We start from the raw sequence: 20111 nt of genomic DNA, 5'->3' as shown, positions 1-20111 counted from the left end.
TTTTTTGCTAACATCTTCTCTCTTTCCTGACTTTTTTCTCCCCATTGTCTTTTCTTAAGTTTTCCACCCAGTGTTTGAAGCCAATATTGGAGCTCTGGCTAAATTTGAATCGCACACTGCAGGGCCCATTTGGGGCTGGTTTGTCCCTATTGTCACTAAACTGAGAAAACTAGATAAAATATCATCAATTTACACAATCTTGAAAGCTCAAGATAATGATTTTATGAGCATAAGGTGGTACCACTCCTCTCTTTTATGAATCTTTTAGATTTCAAGTCTTTAATTTTGGGAGGCTATGTTATAAAAAAGATAATAATAATTTTTTGTTCTTTTTTAATTCTTCCACAAATTTTATGCATGATGCCTTAAAACCAACATCAATGTAATCCACAATGGTGTTATGAAGCACCAAGATTTAAGACATTATTTTGAGGTCATGTAAAGTTTATTGGTTATGTTGATGCTTTTGAAACGAAGTTGGCGGTGGATTCAGGGTCGGGGTCGGATAATTGGCAAAAGTACCTCAACTTATCCGAGGAAAATNCAGCTTTCAAATGGAGGATAATTCCGCTGGAGGAAGGGCGGTGGATTCAGGGTCGGGGTCGGATAATTGGCAAAAGTACCTCAACTTATCCGAGGAAAATGACTCCGCCGCATCAGCCTCTCCCCCGTCGTCCTCTTTTTTCAGAGGACTTTCGGACATGTCCCCTGCACCGGACCTTGGGGAGGAAGTGCAGNTAACTCCTTGCGAGTGAAGTTTCTGCAAGGGCACAGCCAGCCCTGTAGGTGGAGGTACACGAAGACCACACACATATCAGTTTTTAATCTATNAAACGAAGTTATCATAATTCAAGATTATGACTAAGATACTGGAGAAGATAATGATTTAGTCACATTAGGCACAAGTAAAAGACTTTTCTCAACTACTTTATATACTTTTTTAGTATCCAAGAACATCCGTGGATATAGAGTAATCGAGGTTTACTTTGAACCTTACTCTTATATTGGAATGGATGTTAGGAAAACCTGCAATCAAGCACAAAATTGCAATAGTTCAAATGAACATCAACAATTTGCTAGAGGTACGAACAAATATAGAAGGGGAAATGAGGATATTACGATAATTAATGGACATATCTCTGATCAATTCAACTTATTGTGGAATTATTTTAATGAAACCATACGGACAAATTCAAATAATAGTTTCTTTGAAGTTGATTGAAAATGAGGATCTTAGAATGCCTGATAGAACATATAGATTCTACATTGTTTTTAGTGCCTGCAATGAATGATTGAAGATTGGTGGAAGAAAATTTAAACTAAAACGGGGCTAATATATTTAGAACTGCCAATAATTTTTGACTACCTGTATGGGGGACCTAGTCCATGAAAGCAGAGTACAGTGCATGATGCACCAGCAAAGACTACATCAACTGCACTTTAAGGTTAAGAAAATGCAATGGTTGGGGTTCAAGATTTGTTTAGAACCCCTTGAACACAAACAAACTATGCTATGCCACAAAATTGATATTTCAGACTCAACAAAATTGATGAAACAACCAATGGAGGTCGTCTCATTAAAATATTCACCCAAGTCAACACTTACACCAAATAACCAAAAATGAAAAATGCAAAATCGTCACAAAATAAACTAAAGCACCTTGGGATCCGAACAAAAGTTTGCTCTAGACTAAACTCTGAATTCTGAAGCTAACCATTCCAATGGAATTCTTATTCAAGAACATTAACCAGGAATGTTAACCGAAGTCAAATATTAGCCAAACATTCAAAAACATCTTGCCAATAGCTCAAACTTACGCCGAAGGCAATAAGACCTGAACCAACCTTGCAACTAGCCCAAAATAGACGTTTTGAAACTAGTTGAAATGATGAAAATATCATACGACATCAGATTCTCAAAATAATGCAAAACTCAACTCTTTAAATTCAAAAACTACAAAAAGGTAAAAAAAACTCACATAACTCTCACCTCGAGAAGTGTGCAACACATCCCAACATACCACAAACACTACACAAAAGTTATGGGATGGGGAAAAAAGATAAATTCACACAAGAATATGAAAATTACCATGAGTTTCTTTACAACATCCACCACTAAAATGGCTTTCCTCCTCAGAAGTAAAAGACAAAAAAGTAATTGAAGGCTCGAAAAGAAGAGGATATTAGGTCCACATGTCAAGCTCGACCTCCTATGTAGCCTTCTCTATAAGATGATGCCTTCACGGAATTTTCACTGACGCAATATCCTTAGACTTAAACTTCCTAACTTGTCTCTCTAGAATATCCACATGATCCTCTTAAAATGTTAAGAACTCATCAAGCTGAATAGTATCTAACGGAAGTATGTGAAACTCATCAGGAACATACCATCTTAGCATAGAGATATAAAACACAAGGTTAACACCCGAAAGAGATGGGGGTAACGATAACTCATAAGAAATAGATCTAATCCATCTCAAATCATTAGAGGTCCAATAAACATAGATCTAAACTTGCCATTCCTCCCAAATCTCATCACACCCTTCATGGACAACACTTGTAGAAATACATGGTCGCCAATGAACTCTCTGATCAACATAGCTCTTCTTCTGAATTTGGGTAGGGTAGAGTCTCTCCTGGATCAGATAAAAACTAACCATAAATTCATGCAAGAAGTTGGTTTCCCTCATCTGAACTTAAAAAGCATCAAACCAGCCTTCCAAAAATCAACATCTCTTACCATAAGACTATAAAATATATCCATATGAATAATGAAATGCTAGCTATTATTATACGTGAACTCCTCCAAAGCCAATGACTGCTCCCACTACCCTTTGCAATAAATAACACAGGCCCAAGGCATGTCCTTCAACACCTTAAAATTCCATTGACCTTTAGTTATTGGATGGAAAGTTGTGTTAAGCTCAATTGTAGTACCCAATTGCCTCTAAAGTACCTCAAAAGACATGAATTGAATTGAGTTCCTTGATATGAAATGATAGATACCGGAACCCATGAAAATGAAAAATCTCTCAAATGTAAATCAGATCTAATCTACATAAACTATAGGTGTCCTGAATCGGAAAAATGTGAGCAGATTTGTTGAATTGATCTATGACAAACCAAATAGTAGCAATTCTCCAAAATCTATGCGTAAAGAAAAGTCCATAGCTATTGACTCCAAGTTCCACTACAGAATGGGTAACTTTTGGGTCAAACCACATTACCTCTATTGGTGACTTCACCAGCTGACATTTCAAGAATCTAGTAAAAAATGTCGTAATCTCCCTCTTAATCTCACACCACCAGTAGTGCTGAGTTAGATCACAATACATCTTCATCGTACTTGGATAAAAAGAGTATCCAGAACAATGGGACACCTACCAAATAAATCAAAACAAATTTGTAACTCTTGGAATATAGATATGATCCCCTGATTGGATACGGATAGGATGTTCGAAGCAAAAGGTCCCTCCTCTAAGAAAGACAAACTCGACATACACACCGCCTTCTAGTGTAAGGTGTTAGCATGATAAACAACTAAATAATTTTTTATATTAATGTAATTTATATAGTGATATAAATTAGCATGACCATCTAAATTTCTTGTAAAATCAAAGGAATAAATATTGTGATAGAATAGTTAATTTGGAGTGGGATTCACTAGCAGATTTGTAGAGATACATAACTAATCTTTAGGGATAGGAATGGCGGAAGGTATGTGTATTCTGTAATTACTCTAAATAATGGAAAGACCCCTCACTTTGATAGGAATTAGGAAGAAAATTTACATGGTATTTGATCCTTCACTTGGTTGTCTTGTTACATAAAGTCATATGTGGTTCCTTCTAAATTTTTTTGAAAATTATGGTTTTTGGTTGATTGTTCATTTACAATAAGTACTAGCACCTTGAAATTTTGTTCTTGGTCATTCTAGTTGCTCCCTTGAGTCTTTGTAGATTTCATAGCTATTCCAAATTATGAATTCACATCACTATGAATCCTTCGGTGTTCGTTTCACTCTGAAAAATTATTCTTCTTTGGAGTTTCTATTTTATTTGTTTTTAACTGGCAAAGAACTATGGGGCCAAATAGATGAAAGTGATCCTTCTCCTACTGATGCAACAAAGCTTGGTGAATGGAAGATTAAAGATAGTCAACTGATCCTCTTATTGTTTTTAATCTCATATTGTACAAGACATCTAAGGTCATACATGATTAGTTTTAAAAGGTTTACAACCAAGATAATAGTGCAAGACGCTCTCAGTTAGCATATGGAAATGCTAATTACTCTCACGAAGGTCTTTTTGTTCAGGATTATTTTTTTGGATTTCAGAACTTATGAGAGGAATTTACAGATATTCTCTATGCCAAAATACCTATTGAATCTCCATCGGTGATTCTGGCAGTTCATAAGAAAAGCAAGGGAGACTAATTATTTATGAAATTATGCTCCAACATTGAGCGTGTTTTCTCTAACATGATGAATCGTGACCCATCTCCCTCTTTTAATATTTTCTTTAGGGAATTTTTTCGTGAAGAGCAACGTCTTGTCACAGAGAATACTTTCAAGCAAGAAAATGATGCCATGTAGCATTTGCTACCGAAAGTACAGGAAATGGCAAGGATATGAGTAGTACTCAATGCTATAGTTTAAAAGAATATGGTCATATTGCTATCATCTGTAGAAACAAGTTATGTAACTATTGTAAACAACAGGGACACGTTATCAAAAAGTGTCTCACACGCCCTCAAAATCGTTGCATAAATGCATGTAAAGTTGGGATATATTGTTCGATTAATGATTACTCATCTTCAGGACAAATTCTTACTCCTGAAAAGGTAAAACAAATGATTTTGTCAACCATTTTAAGCATTGGGATTAAAACATAATGATTTTACATCTAAATTTTGGATTGTTGATTCTGGTGCTTCCAATCATATGACCAACTCAACGAGCATCCTAAAAAATGTTCATATGTATAAAGTTCCATCACAAATACAGATTTCCAAATGCTAGTAATTTATACATTACCAAGGTTGGGGACATTACTCCAACTTTCAAGAATGTTTTTGTTTCACCAGATCTCTCAACTATTATTATTTGAATTGGACAATTGGTAGGTAACAATTATGATGTGAATTTTTTCGTAGTGGTTGTCTTGAGAAAGATCAGTTGTCGAGGAAAATAATCGTGAAGGAGACTAAAGTTGGACATATGTTTCCTATACACTTTTCCATTCCTCATGTTCTGTTTATTGCTTGTACTTCTACTGCTAGTAAAATTGAGGTTTTGCATAGTCATCAAGCACATCCAAATTCTGTGGTGTTATCTCATTTATCATATTCTAGTTTATTGAAAAATAAAAATCAATTTTTAGTTGCTTTTCCATTGATTGTTCCACACGTAAATTAGGTAAAATTAAAACTCTTCCTTTTCCTAATTTTGGTAGACCTGCTATAAAGTGTTTTGATGTCAATCATAGTGATGTTGGGGGGAATTTCACCAATTATTTTTCATGCTCATTTCAAATACATTGTGAGATTTATAGATGATTATAGTCGGTTTATGTTGGTGTATTTTCTTTGATCCAAATCTAAGGTGTTTTCATGTTCAAAACATTTGTGTCTTACATTCAGACTCAATTTTCTACATGGATAAAATTATTAAGATCTGATTTTGGTGAAGAATATATGTCTTATGAATTCAAAAAATTCTTGCTTGACAAAGGAATTGTCTCAAAAAACTCTTGTTCATACACACCACAACAAAATGAAGTTGTTGAACGAAAAAATTGTCATCTGTTTTATCTCACTTGTACTTTATTGATAGCGTCCTTTGTACCATCTAAATATTGGGTGGATGTTTTGTCTACTACTGTCTATTAAATTAATATGTTGCCATCTGAATTTCTAATCTTGAGTCTCCATACTTCCGTCTTTATCACAAAAATCCTAACGATAGTGATTTTCATACATTTGGTTGTGTTTGTTTTGTGCATTTGCCTCCTTCGCAGTGCAATAAACTTTATGTAAAGTCTATTAAATGTGCTTTTATGGGTTATAGTACTTCACAAAAAGATATTATTTGTTATGATCCATGTTCTCACAAATTTTTCAATTCTATAATTGTTAATTTGTTTGAGAATCAATATTTGTTTCCTACAATTGTAGATTCATCTTTTGTTTCTCCTCTTCTTCCTACTTTTGAGGATTTATCATCTTCTTTTAAGAGGTTCAAAACTTGATTTGTGTATGAGTGACGTCATCCAACATTATCCTAACCAGAAACTGATCTGCCTCCTAAAACAATACCACAACTAGAATTTGAGAATTCTTCAAGATCATGTCCTCTTGAGCCTACTCGGAAATCTACTAGAGTATCTCGTTCTCCCAATTGATATGTATTTCCCTCTACTTTATCCAACATTTATGTTCCATCTTGTTATTCACAAGATTACAAGCATGCATGTTTGTAGAAAGCAATGCAGGAAAAAGTTTTGGACCATAAAGAAAATGACACATCGGACATTGTTTCATGTCCTACAAATGTCCGCCCTATTGGGTGTAAATGAATTTATTCAATCAAACTTCATTCTTGTAGAACTCTTTATCAGTACAAAGCTCGATAGATTTTTTTGGATAACTCACATGAGTATGGGGTTGACTATGTGGAGACTATTGCACCCGTAGCCAAAATGACTATGGTGCGAATTATTATTGAAACCTCAGCCTAGATTGTTCTCATTGCCTACATCAGATGTAAGCAAGTTGAACCACCCTTTTTATGGATTAAAAAAATCTCCAAGATCTTGATTTGAGAACTTTCGGTCTACTTAGTTACAATTTTCTTTTGAGCAGAGAAAATATGATTCATCTTTGTTTCTTTGGAAAACATCTACAGGTCGTGTTCTTCTTTTGGTGTACGGACATGACGTTATTATCAAAGGAAATGGTTCTTCACTAATCACTAGCATCCAACAGTAGCTTAAAGATTCTTTTGATATGAAAGATCGTTGTACTGTTACTTATTTTTTTTGTTTGGAAGTTCATAATGTTGCTTAAGGTGTATTTCTAAACCAACACAAATATACTCAAGATCTGATTTCTTTGGTTGGTCCTCAATCTTTCTCCTCTGTAGATACTCTATTAAAATTAAATACCAAGTATCATCATAAGGAAGGCGATCTTCTTCATGATCCAACTATAGTTAGTACTCTAAATTACCTTAGTATTACTCGGCCTGATATCTCTTTTATTGTTCCACAAGTTAGTCAATTTATTCAAGCTCCCTGTCATCTCAATTTGGTGGTCGTTCTTCGCATCATTCGGTACCTTTTAGGATCATCTACTTATGTAATGTTCTTTCCAAGTGGTTTTTCAATTCGCTCAATGCTTTCAGTGATTATTATTGAGTGGAATGTACTAATACTTATCGTTTAGTCTCTGGTTGGTGCATGTTTCTTGGAGAGTCATTGATACCGTGGAAGTCTAAAAAGCAAGATCGTGTGTCAATCTTCAACAATGGCTGAATATCTATCCATGTCTACTCCTTGCTCCGAGGTTGCATGGCTTCGTGGATTACTTGTTGAGATTGGATTTCCTAAATCCTATCCTACTCCTCTCCACGCTGACAATACAACTGTTTTCACGAGAGGACCACACACATCGAAGTGGACTGTCAATTTATATGAGAAGTTGTAGAAAAATTAGTCATTACTCTTCCGCTTGTGTCCAATGATATTCAAATAGCTGATGCGTGTACAAAATTCATGGCACGACAACACCATTAGTTTCTATTAGGCAAATTGATGTTTTTTGATCCACCAACGTCAATTTGAAGGGTCATGTTAGCATGATGGACAACTAAATGATTGTATATATTAATGAAATTATATAGTGATATAAATTAGCATGATCATATACATTTGTTGTAGAATCAATGGAATAAATATTGTGATAGATAGATGATTTGGAGGGAAAGCAAGGTAGATTTTGTGGGTTCAATAGCAGATTTGTACATATAGAAAGTTGATCTTTAGGAATAGGAATGGCGGATCTTTTAGGATGTGTAATCTTTGTTTTCTCTATATAAAGGAAATAATCTCTAATTTTCAGAGTCAATAACCAGAAAATTGACACATTAGAGATGCTATGATTTTCGTCTTGATCAGGTGATAGAGCATCGTAACATAATTGCCATTCAGGAACACTAAAAACTATGAAGTCACACATTAAGGTCCTTCAAACTAAAAATGTACTAAAGAGTATGCTGGTTGGTGAATACCTCACATAGAACTGCATACAAGTAGTCCCTCCAAATCTTCAATGTGACGACTATCACCGCTAACTCCAAGTCAGAAATTAGGTCCTTCCTTTAATAAATATTCAACTTCTCAGAAAAATATGTAATAACTCTTACCTAGTTATCAACACACAACCCATACCAACACCAAAAGCATCATGGTAGACTATAAATCCATAAATTTCAACTCTTGTCAAAATCAAAGGTGAAGTCAACTAGGTCGTGAGCTTTAGAAAGCTCACTTCATGACACGCGCCAGACCACTAAAAAGGCACATTCATATGAGTTAATATAATCAAAGGTACCACTTTAGAAGAAAATACATTAACTAACAGTGTATAAGAAGTATGATAACCCAACAGAACTCTAAACCTCAACAGGAAAAGTAGTCAAGGACCAATCATGTACTGCATTTATCTTTTTTTAGCTACCATAATCCTATTCTTAAACATATGGTTTCTAAGCATCTGGTTAACAGAACTACTACTTGCTTCTCATATGTTTCCTACTATTGGAGTAGATTAGAATGTCATCAATGAAAATATTACAAAGGACTCAATATAAGGCTGAACCATACAGTTTATAAATTCGTTGAATGTTGTTGGGGTGTTAGTCAACTAGAAAGAAAATGACTGGTAACTCTTAGTAGTCATTTTGAGTCTTAATATCATTCTTTGGAAGTCGACCAACCTAATCCTCAACTAGACGCAGCCCGATCTCAAAAGTGTTGCCAATCTGTGTTTAAGACAGAATCATTTATTTGTTTAAACGTTGCAGAAACAGGAAGTAACCAAAATTTAATGAATCATTAAGATCATAAGAACATAAGTTAATTCACAACAACTAAAATCTGTAAAAACATACCATAATTTGTAAAAAACAAAAGGACAACTGAAAAAAATCAAGTCCACAGAATGGACAGTGTCCCCTGAAGTAAATTATTCCCCTTTAGTATCCGAAGTTTGATTTTGAATATGTCCTCCTATGATAGAATGATCTCAATCACTAGTGTATTAATACCCAAAACTCTTGTTTCATCAAATCTCTCAACAATAGTAGAGTATACGAAGAAACTTTGTGCAGAAATAGAAGAAATCAGAAAAATTCGTATGAAAGAATCTGAAGAATCAATATATTAATAGGACAGAGGAACTGGTTCTGAAAGGTTGAAGCCCTTTAAGAATCCGCACGACCATTCATGAAAGTTGCAAACTTTCAAATAGTCATGGTTGTTCCTGAAAGTTGCGACATTTCAACAGAGTCACTTCCAACGGTTGGAAATTCAAATAAAACGGAAAATAATTCAAATAAAATGGGTCACTCGTGGATCGAGTTGGGTCGGAAAATTAATTGTATAATTGAAACATTTCGGTTAATTAACTAATAATTTTAAACATTTTGCAGATTAAATTTAATGCAAACAATTAAATAAATAATTAAAAAAATAATTAAACAAACTTTGTCCAATAGTAATTTCTCGATCGATAATTTTTTAAAGTCGAAACCGAAGCCAAGCCGAGCGAGGAACAACGACGACGGCGCAAGGGGTTCCCTCTTTCCAACTCTTTTATCAATTAATAGGAGTGTTGCTATATTTAAACTCTCCTATTTTTTGTTTCTACCATCGATAAGGGACATATGTCTTTTCACTAAAGTATAATAGGAGTTTTCAAGTTTCCAATTTTCTAAGTTCCTTTTCTTTTCATCTTCCCTCCATTTCTCATTTAATATTGCTACATACCTAGAAATCCACCAAATGAATGGGGAATGGTTATAACATAAGGAATACACACGCAAGTGTGTACTTTACAAGCAAGGATCAATTTCATCTTCATAAGAAGGTTTTACCTTAGAGTTTCTGTAGTGAACATGTATCAGGTATACTCGGTCAATCGATAAATGCATATCATTAAATAATCAAGCTTTTGTGTATACCTAGAAAACCATATGTAACAAAATTAACCTTTTACCATTTATGATTCTTACGAATGCGTTCATTTTAGCCATGAACACCTCCTTCTTTCATGAGTATATAGAGAATAGGCTTTTGACATAAAATTCTCTTTGAAGTGTCTTACACTTCACAGTCACTAATCGTATCATCTCATACATATACTATTTGGTCAACTCTGTCAAACTTAGAAAATCATTAAAAACCTTAATTTTTATTAACTCATTAACAAGCCTTAAAGTCTTAACCTTGTTCCTCAACATTGTCTTCATCATGAGAATGGATTGAGTTGATTGAAAATGTCAAACCGTTAGTCACAACTTTGTTTTTGTCCTTTAATCTAGCTCTTGGGATCTCCAATCTGCGAGATAGAGTTACTGTCATGCTGACTTGTCCTAAGACGTTAATCCATTCCCTTGGTTGATCTTTCAACTGCCTCTCACTACGCCTTTTGTTAGTGGATCTGACACATTGCTTGACTTCACATAGTCAATTTTGATGACTCCACTAGAGAGCAGTTGTCTTATGCTGTTATGTCTCTGTCGTATATGAAGAGAATACCTGTTGTACATAACTTTCCCTGCTCAACCTATTCTTGCTTGACTATCTCCATGTATGCAAATAGGTCCCACAAGATTGGGCCAAAATGGAATATTCTCTAGGAAATTCCGGAGCCATTCAACTTCTTCACCATCCTTATCTAAAACAATAAATTTTGATTTCACTTTGGAGGAGCGATACATGTCTGTTTGTATGATTTCGAGTTTAAACACATAACCACTTGTGGAGTTTACTTCATTTGACCTGGTGATCCAATTTGCATCACTTTATCCTTTAATCATGACAAGATATTCATTATAATGCAAACATAGTGTTGTTTATGTTTTAGATACCCCAACACATGTTTCATTGCTATCCTGTGAGTTTGATTCATATTACTAGTAAACTGACTGAGTTTGCTAATATCAGATGTTATATTTGGTCATGTAGAATTCATTATATACATTAAACTTCCAAACACTCTGGCATATTCCAATTGAGAGTCACTTTCACCTTCATTCTTTTGAAATGTAAATCTTAAATCAATTGGAGTATTGACAATAGTGAAATTTAAGTACATGAACTTATCCAATATTCTTTCAATATAATGAGATTCAGATAATGTTAGTCCTTGAGGAGTTTTGACAATCCTGATCCCTAGGATTAAAATAGCAACTTTGAAGTCCTTTATATTGAACTTGCTGGACAGTAGTAGCATTTTTTATCGTCAATATCTTTACTCATTATTAACATGTCATAAACATAACGACAAACAACGACTTCATAATTTAAAATGTTTTTAATGTAACACACTTATCACATTCGTTAATCTTGAATCCATTTGCAAACATTTTTTTGGTCAAATTTAGCATGCCATTATTTGGGTGCTTGCTTGAGCTCATAAAGCGACTTCACAAGTCTGCACAGTTTCTCTTCTTTACCGGGAACTACAAACCCATCAGGTTGTTCCATGTAAGTTTCATCCTCCAACTCTTATTTAAGAAGGTTATATTTACATCCATTTGGTGGATTTTAAGATCGTACACTTCTGCTAGTGCTATTAACATTCTATTTGATGTTTTCCTTGATACTAGAGAGTATGTGTCAAAGTAGTCCATACCTTCCTTTTTTTTCTATATCCTTTGACTAAAAGTCTAGCCTTATATTTCTCAATAGTCCCATCAGCTTTCATTTTCCTTTTAAAGATCCAATTTGATCATAAAGGTTTATTTACTAGAAAAAGATCAGTCAATTTCCAAGTATGATTACTTAAAATTGATTCAATCTCACAAATGATAACTTCTTTCCAATAAGTTGAATCAAACGAAGATATAGCTGCTTTAAATGTTAGAGTCTCATTATCAAGCAATGGTGCCACAAAATCTGGTCTGGAAGAAGTGAGTTTCCGTTGGTGAATACTAAACCTAGAATACTTAATAGGTAGTGTATTTTCTGTTGATTCTTCCCATGGTCATTTAGCTCTTTCACTCGTCGACACATTCAGATTATATGAATGAATGTGTTCAAAGAACTCTGTGTAATCTAACTCAATTATCGTATTAACATGAATATCAAGACTATCATATTTGTGAATCGAAAACCGGCAGGCCATACTATTCACAGCATATCCAATAAATTCACAATCCACTAGTTTGGGTCCATTTTTCACCCTTTTAGGTAGAGGAACCTCTACCTTGGCTAGAAACCGCTACACTTTGAAATATTTCAAGTTGAGTTTCCTTCCATTCTACAACTCATATGGAATTGATTGTGTTTTTCTACGGGGTACCCTATTGAGTATCTTATTAGCCATAAGGATTGCTTCCCCCCAAAATTTTCGCGATGAAACATAATTTATTATCAAGGCATTCATCATTTTAATATTATGTTCTTCCGTTCCGCCAAACCATTTAACTGTGGTGTATAGGGTGTAGTAGTTTGATGAATAATACCATATTCCAAACATATCTCTTCAAAAAAAGAGCTTTATGTTCTCCACCCCTATCTCTCCTAATCATTTTTATTTTTAGATTCAATTAGTTTTACTATACATTTTTGTATTGCTTAAATGCATCATTTGCTTCATCTTTACTATTAAGAAAATATACATAACAAAATTGAGTGCAATGGTCAATAAAAGTTAGAAAATACTTTTTTCCCACCACGAGATGCTGTCGAGTTCATATCGCATATATCCGTATGAATTAAGTATAAAAGCTTATTATTTCTTTCAACAGACTTATAAGGATATTTAATAAATTTACTTTCCACTAAAATTTTGCATTTTGATTCATCATATTTAAAATCAAGCAATACTTCTAAAGTAACCAATTTTGGCAAGGCTTTGTAATTTACATGGCCCAAACAAGCATGCCATAAGTCATTTTACTCCAATAAGTAAACAGAAGCAACATTTTTATTAATAATTTCAACAACCATTATGTTCAGTTTTATGAGGACCTCATTGAGGTAACCCTTTTCTAAGAGCATCTCGTTTTTACAAATAGGATACACTTAAACTCGTTCTTAACGAGCAGTGTAGCAGAAACAAAATTCTTCCTAATAGGGACATGCAGAACACGGTTCAAAGGCAACACCTTGTTGGATGTCATTTTACACATTACTTTCCAGTTGCTGCAGTCCTTGTTCTTGCTGTGTTTTCCATGAACAAATCTTCATCGAATTCAGTAGGAGGTGTATGTTGCAAAGAATTCTTTGGCAGAGAAAATATGTCGAGTGACACTTGAGTCGAGAAATCACTTCTTGGGATTTCTTACCAAGTTGCACTCCGAGATCATTGCACATAAGTCATCTGCATCTTCGATCTCTTCCACGATGTTTTCTTGACTGTTGTCTTTGCCTTTGTCTTAGTTCTTTCTAGGAGAACTACAGTCAGAAGACTTGTGCCTAGTCTTACCACAATTATAAAATTTTCCCTTGAATTTCTTCTTGTCCTATTCTGACTTCTGTTCGTTGTACTTACTTCCCTTCTTGTCTTTGGTGGGAGGATCGTTGACAATATTAACTATAATTATTGTTGAACTCTTACGAGACTTCTTTTCAACGGTTTTTTAATCTTCCTCAATCTTGAGCAGAATCACAAGATCTTGAATCTTCATTTCCTTATGCTTGTGCTTTGATAATTCTTGAAGTCGTTCCACGGAGGAGGTAACATCTATATAATTTCAGTCACTCGAAAAGCTTCATTTACAACCATATCTTCAGCAGTCAGATCATGGAACTCTTACACATGAAGTCTGCTTGTTTCCATGCTTCAATAATTATGAATTTTTCTCTGTCTAGCATTTCAGCAACAGGCACTTGAGTTTCTTCGTTGGTAAATTTGTGCAAACCAAGAGTGGTAAGCCATAAAAATACTTGTTGTTGCCATTCTTTGAAATTCACACAAGAGAATTTTCCCTATTTCTCTGCTTGTGGTACAAAAGTTCGGGTGGGTGCAACAAAAACCACTGTAACATTCTTGTTTGTCATTTATGATAAACAAAAATCGATACAGATTTACAACGAAATAACTTTCAATTGTAGACTTAAAGGATTATAAAACCATAAAGGTTTTTGTCTCAACCAGAGACACAAATTAAAAATAAAATAGTAATGCTTAAGATTGTTGCAAATTTGTGTTTAAGACAGCATTACTGATTTGAACAAACTTTGCATAAACACGAAGTAACTAGAGTTTAATGAATCAGTAAGAACAAAAGAACATATAATAATTCAGAACAACTAAAATCTGTAAAACATACAAGCATCTGGAAAAGAGACAGAAAGGAAAACGTCAAGTATGATAATGCACATTGTCCCCTTAAGGAACTTATTTCCCTATTGTATATGAGGTTTGATTTGGAATGTGTCCTCCCAAGATAGAATGATCTCAATCACCAGCGTATTTATACCCTAAACTCTGGTATCAGCGAACCACTCAGCAATAGTAAAGTGCGCAAAGAAACATTTGTGTAGAAGAAGAAGATGAAATCAGAAAAATTGTAAGGAAAAAATATGTAGAATCAAGGTAAATATAGGCAAGAGAAACCGGTTCTGAAAGGTAGCAACCCTTTCAGAATCCACACAACCATTCATGAAAGTTATGACCTTTCAAACCGTCATGGTTGTTCCTTAAAATTGCAATCTTTCAAACTAGTAACAACCAAGTGCAGAAGATTCAAAAAAAGCAGGAAAGAAGTTAAATAAGGTGGGCCGCGCACGAATTTGAGTCGCGTTGGTCAATTAACAAAATAATTAAAACATTTCAATTAATTAACTAATTAATTGAACATTTTGGCCATTTAATCTAATTTAATTAATTAAATAAATAATTAAAATGAACTTTGTCCAAAAATAATCTCTCGATCGATCGTTTTCTGAAGCCAAAGCCGAGCGAGTCACGACAACGACAGAGCAAGGGGGTCCCTCTTTCCAACCCTTTTAATAATTAAAAGGAGTGTTTCTATATTTAAGATCTCCTATTTTTCTTTCAACCACTTATGAGGGTCTAATGACTTTTAACTAAAGCAAAAGAGGACTTTTCAAGTTTAACCCTTGCTACATACCCAACAAAATGTATCTTAGAGAACATTGTTACACCCTCTAGCTGGTCAAAAAATTATCAATACACGCTATCAAATATCTATTCTTGATGTCACTTTTTTCAACTACCAATAGTCAATAAATATATTCAATTAAAAAATGCTTATTCTTCACGAAAAAAAGATGAGCACCTAAACGAGAAACACTAGGCCTAAGGAACCCCTTACTTTCAAGGTCCTTTGGCTACGCCTTAAGGGTAGTCAACTCAACTGGATCCATCTAATAGGGAAATGTAGAAAGTAGTTGTGTGTCCTGTTCAACATCAATGTTGAAGTCAATGTCACTATCAGGAGAAAGACTAGGTAGAACGAAAAGAAACACATCAAACAACTTTCTAAAAATAAGAATTTCCTTATTAGAAGGAATTTCACGAAAGGTATCTGAAACATAAGCAAGATAGGCTATACAACCTTCCTACCAACCCCCGCACTATAAAAAATAATAATACACCCCTTGACATATGGCTATTGACATCCATCCGCGCAATTTGAGGGATACATACATGCTTCAAGTGATAGTATTGGAAAAGCAATCTAAGAACGCATAACAAAGAGACGAGCAATCCATGCGTAATATCACATCTAAATCTTTCATATCCAACACAATCATGTCTACCAAGTGTCATACCCCAATATGGACACCACACAAGATCTATACTCTTGATCCACAACTAAAACATCACCTATGAAGATAGCTACATGCAATGTCTTACAAGATAAATTAGAATGTCTATCATATTAGGAAGGTAATAATGAATAAGTAGATCTCAAATAAATGAAATTATAAGAAGGTTGATGAGAGATGAAGATCCTACATGATGCCAACATATGGAACCTCTACCTCTAGGTTACGTTAAATGTATTTATATTGTCGCATCCACTTTGAAAATCTAACCTTAGCGATTGAGAAACACCTCAAACACCCCGGGGACCACCCTTGATACCTTGTGCGCCAATTTTAGTTAACGATATCATAGCCCTATGGGCTTGAAACTACTAAACCATTCTTATGCGGTGATGAATCATAGGAAATATCTAGCATAGTAACCCAACACACAACAATTATAACATCCCATACTAGAATAAATTTGTAAAGATGGCCTTATTCGACACAATTAACCATTACAACCCATGTACCCTTAATGTGAACCCTTAGAAGTATGGCCAAAGCATCCCTGCCTTGACTAATACCACCATGGAACCATCATGTTTAATTAGTGTAGAACCATAGTTGGCATACTAGGCTGAAACTATTGTGGGTGATCTCTACATGGGAAACCCCTACCACATGACTCAGACCTTGTTAAACCACCATAACGATGGCTCCTCTTTTTGTTATCTCCATACACTACTACAAAAGGGCCCTTTAGCAGTAATAAAATATGGCCTTAGCGGCAATAACATTTGTCGCGATAATCTATGCCGTCCAATGAACTTTAGCCGGTAATGTTGGGATCATCAAAGGCTATTCTCTGGCCATTGTGGGAAATGTTGGTAAAGGGTAGAATAAATTGCCAGTACAAACCATTAGCTTTTACAGAAATTTGTTGCGGCAATTATGTTGGCTGCTAAAGGTAATTCATATTGTCAAACTATTATCTTTTAGCATTCATTAATTTAGTCGATAAATCTAAATAAATAGTCGTTAGAAGGTACTACTTTTAATGTTAATTTTTTGGGGCAATTGTGTTGGCTATTAAAGGCAATTCATATCGGCTAACTATGGTCTTTTAGCATCCATTGATGTAGTTGATAAATCGAAATAAATAGCCACAAAAAAATAGAATTTTAATGACAATAAATAGTTTCTAAAAAGTGGTAGTTTTAATGGCAATTATTGTGCCGTCATTAATAATAATTACTACTTTATCGATAAAATGTATATATAGAAAATCGACAAACATGATGGAAAAAGACAGCCTTATAGGAACAACAAAATTTGGCTAATGATAAAAACATATATATTACTATTAATCCATAAAATAGAATATATCTCTTTAAATCTAAACAAACAAAAGGAGGTATTGCTCCAAAATATGAATGTCACAACTTATAAACATAAACTTATATGAATCAAACTATTGAATAATGTCTTCGAGTAAGTTTTGTTACTTTTCGTCTAATAATGTCTTTGAAATCACCTACATATGAATTTGTGATCTTGAGGTTGTATGGCCTGAAATAAAAAGAAATGTGTCAATGGATGAAATGCAAAGTATAAAAATAAGTTATTATCCAGGTTAAAACAAGACTATGACGAATTACAGACATAACATCACCAATATACAACTAGTGCATTCAAAATCGAAACCAAATGAATATCAAACCAACTCGAGTAAAACAAGACAATTTCAGCTAGCTCTCAGACAAAAGAATTAATCATATGAAAGCCAATAAACTGATTTAGATTAGCATTTCACCATTTTCGTACAACAACTAATATCATTCTTTGTTCCAAGAAAACAGAGAAAAGCCACCCTTAGAGTTGGACAAAAGAGATCTGAAACACTTGTCCAGCTGGCTGATTTTAACAGGGAACAGTTACCTTGAAGTTGGATAACTTTCACGAACTCCCATCTGAAGATAAAAAGATTTTGAACACTGATAAACAACAAATTCCAAGCATATGATTCCTGGCAATAAGAGAAAGGAAACAAGATTAAATGGCTATTTCAAACACTAGGTCTTGGACTAATGTTGGATTGATCAACAACAATTAACTAAGCTACAGGTCCAGACATTATAAGCAAACTTAGAAACGCAGAAAGAAGTACTTATATAGGTCTTTACCATAATTTTATTCGGACAGCTTCTTTGTGGAATCTATTGTGATTTTTCTGGTGTGTGGCAGCAGCCTCTTTGGAGGTTAATTATTGTAGAATAAAATAATAGAATTCACTGATAAGACACTTCAAATACAAGTTACGTCAATAATTACGATATCGACCAACTTAAACAACAACTTCATCTGGATTCACTTTTCCTCAAGTTCAGGAAAGCAATATTTTGGGTACGATGTCACAACACCTGGTGAGATACAGGCGAAGGTTTGTCAAATAATGGAATGCACGAAAGACACAGCTCAAGCAGCGAAGAACAGGTCTTTCAAAATTGCTCATTCAGCTAAAGAAACAAGGTAAGACATGATAAGATAAGTGGAGCATCCCAAACAAGTAAAGATAAAACTCTTACCTTTCATTCGACCAAAGATACTTCCCTCCCAACCAACTATGCCCCCACTTCTAAAGCCCACAACATAGAGAGAATAGAAGTTCATAATTAAATAAAGCTAGCTAACTAGAAATAACGGCACTTTAACAAGTCGCAAACGGTTGTGTAGGTAGATAATTGTTGCTCGGTAGTATACATAATTTATCTTTTCCTTTTGATAATTTTAGAAGAATTACTACTACTACTACAAAGTGAGTGTTCAATTGGCGGAAATATTTATAAAAACAAAGACAAGACACTGTTGTAATGAAATCAACCATCGTTAAATCTCTTACTAGAGATTTAGTTGATGTAAATGGACATTAAATGTTGTTAAGTGTGTCATGATCGGCTTTGAATGGGTTAAAGACTTCAACTTATTATTAGGAGATTAGTTTTCTTTTAGTCATTATCCTATAGACTAGTTAGAGTTGTTCCTATTTTATAGGCATGTTAGCAGTATTTTAGCAGTCCATGACTCCATGTTCTCTGTTAGTGGCACTGCCCCTATACTTATTTAATTATCTTGAAGTTCAATAATAATAACGCATCAGAGTTAGTAATGTCTTCTTTTTAGGACTCTATTGTAACTTCCTCCTTGTATATAGGTTATATATAAGTCTTACCATTTTCTTAGGTTATCTCTTTGTTGTAAAAATTGTACAGAATCTATATATACTAAGTTTAAAATAAATAAAACACATCGTTACTTTCATTCTACTTGCAATTTTATACTTTATATGGTATCAAGAGCCAATTAACTCTCATGAGTAAAATTCTATCAAGAAACCCTCCCATAATTACCAATACAAATTAACTGGCAGCCACAATTTTTCCCTTTAGAAAGCACAAGTGTCCATGCTTATGCGTGGTCACAATCTTTTTGGCCATCACGACGGTTCTCCCCAAGGACCTGATTGTACAGTGTCTCAAAATAATAAGGACGTCAAAAATCCTGCATTTTTTCATGGTATCGCCAAGATCAACTGATTCAAAATGCCATCTAGGCCTTAATTGATCGAACTCTTACTTCTACAGTTGTCTCTCCATCCATTTTCTAGGTTTCTTGGGATTCCTTACACACCGCGTATGCCAACAAATCGCAAACAAGGATCTTCAATTTGCGTGATCCTCTGGCACGCGTTGCAAAAAAATCTCTACATGTTGCTAATTATCTGCACCTGGTTCTATCTCTCTGTGATGAACAGCCATTGCTGGAGCTCCTGTGTTCAATGAGGAACTGATTGTCAAAATCCTCACTGGACTTGGACCAGAATTCTGTGAAATATCAGTTGTCATTCGTTCAAGAGATTCTACTATATCTTATTCCAGAACTTTATGAAAAGTTACTTGAGCATAAACTTTTCGTCAAGCATGAAAGATCAATGAAGCCACTCTCGACGCCCATTACTTCTGCTATTGCACAACAAAAAAACATGCATCCTCTCCAAGGAAACAACTCTAATAGGTGTTCAAATGCGAACCCCCCCCCCCCCCCCAC

The 20111-nt window shown here is 34.4% G+C and overlaps 1 long non-coding RNA gene across 1 annotated transcript; it reads right to left on the bottom strand.

The window, feature by feature from the left end:
• Positions 1-17428: 17428 nt before the first annotated feature.
• Positions 17429-18834, bottom strand: LOC107031857. The gene is made up of 3 exons (XR_001458287.2): positions 18191-18834; positions 17946-18033; positions 17429-17576 (listed from the first exon to the last, which is right to left on the bottom strand). It is a non-coding gene; the product is annotated as an uncharacterized LOC107031857 (long non-coding RNA).
• Between the last annotated feature and the right edge of the window lie 1277 nt (positions 18835-20111).

The sequence above is a fragment of the Solanum pennellii genome, chromosome 1 (genome assembly GCF_001406875.1).
Source record: "Solanum pennellii chromosome 1, SPENNV200".
In the NCBI taxonomy this organism is placed as follows: domain Eukaryota; kingdom Viridiplantae; phylum Streptophyta; class Magnoliopsida; order Solanales; family Solanaceae; genus Solanum; species Solanum pennellii.
This window is presented reverse-complemented; position numbering and strand designations above follow the sequence as displayed.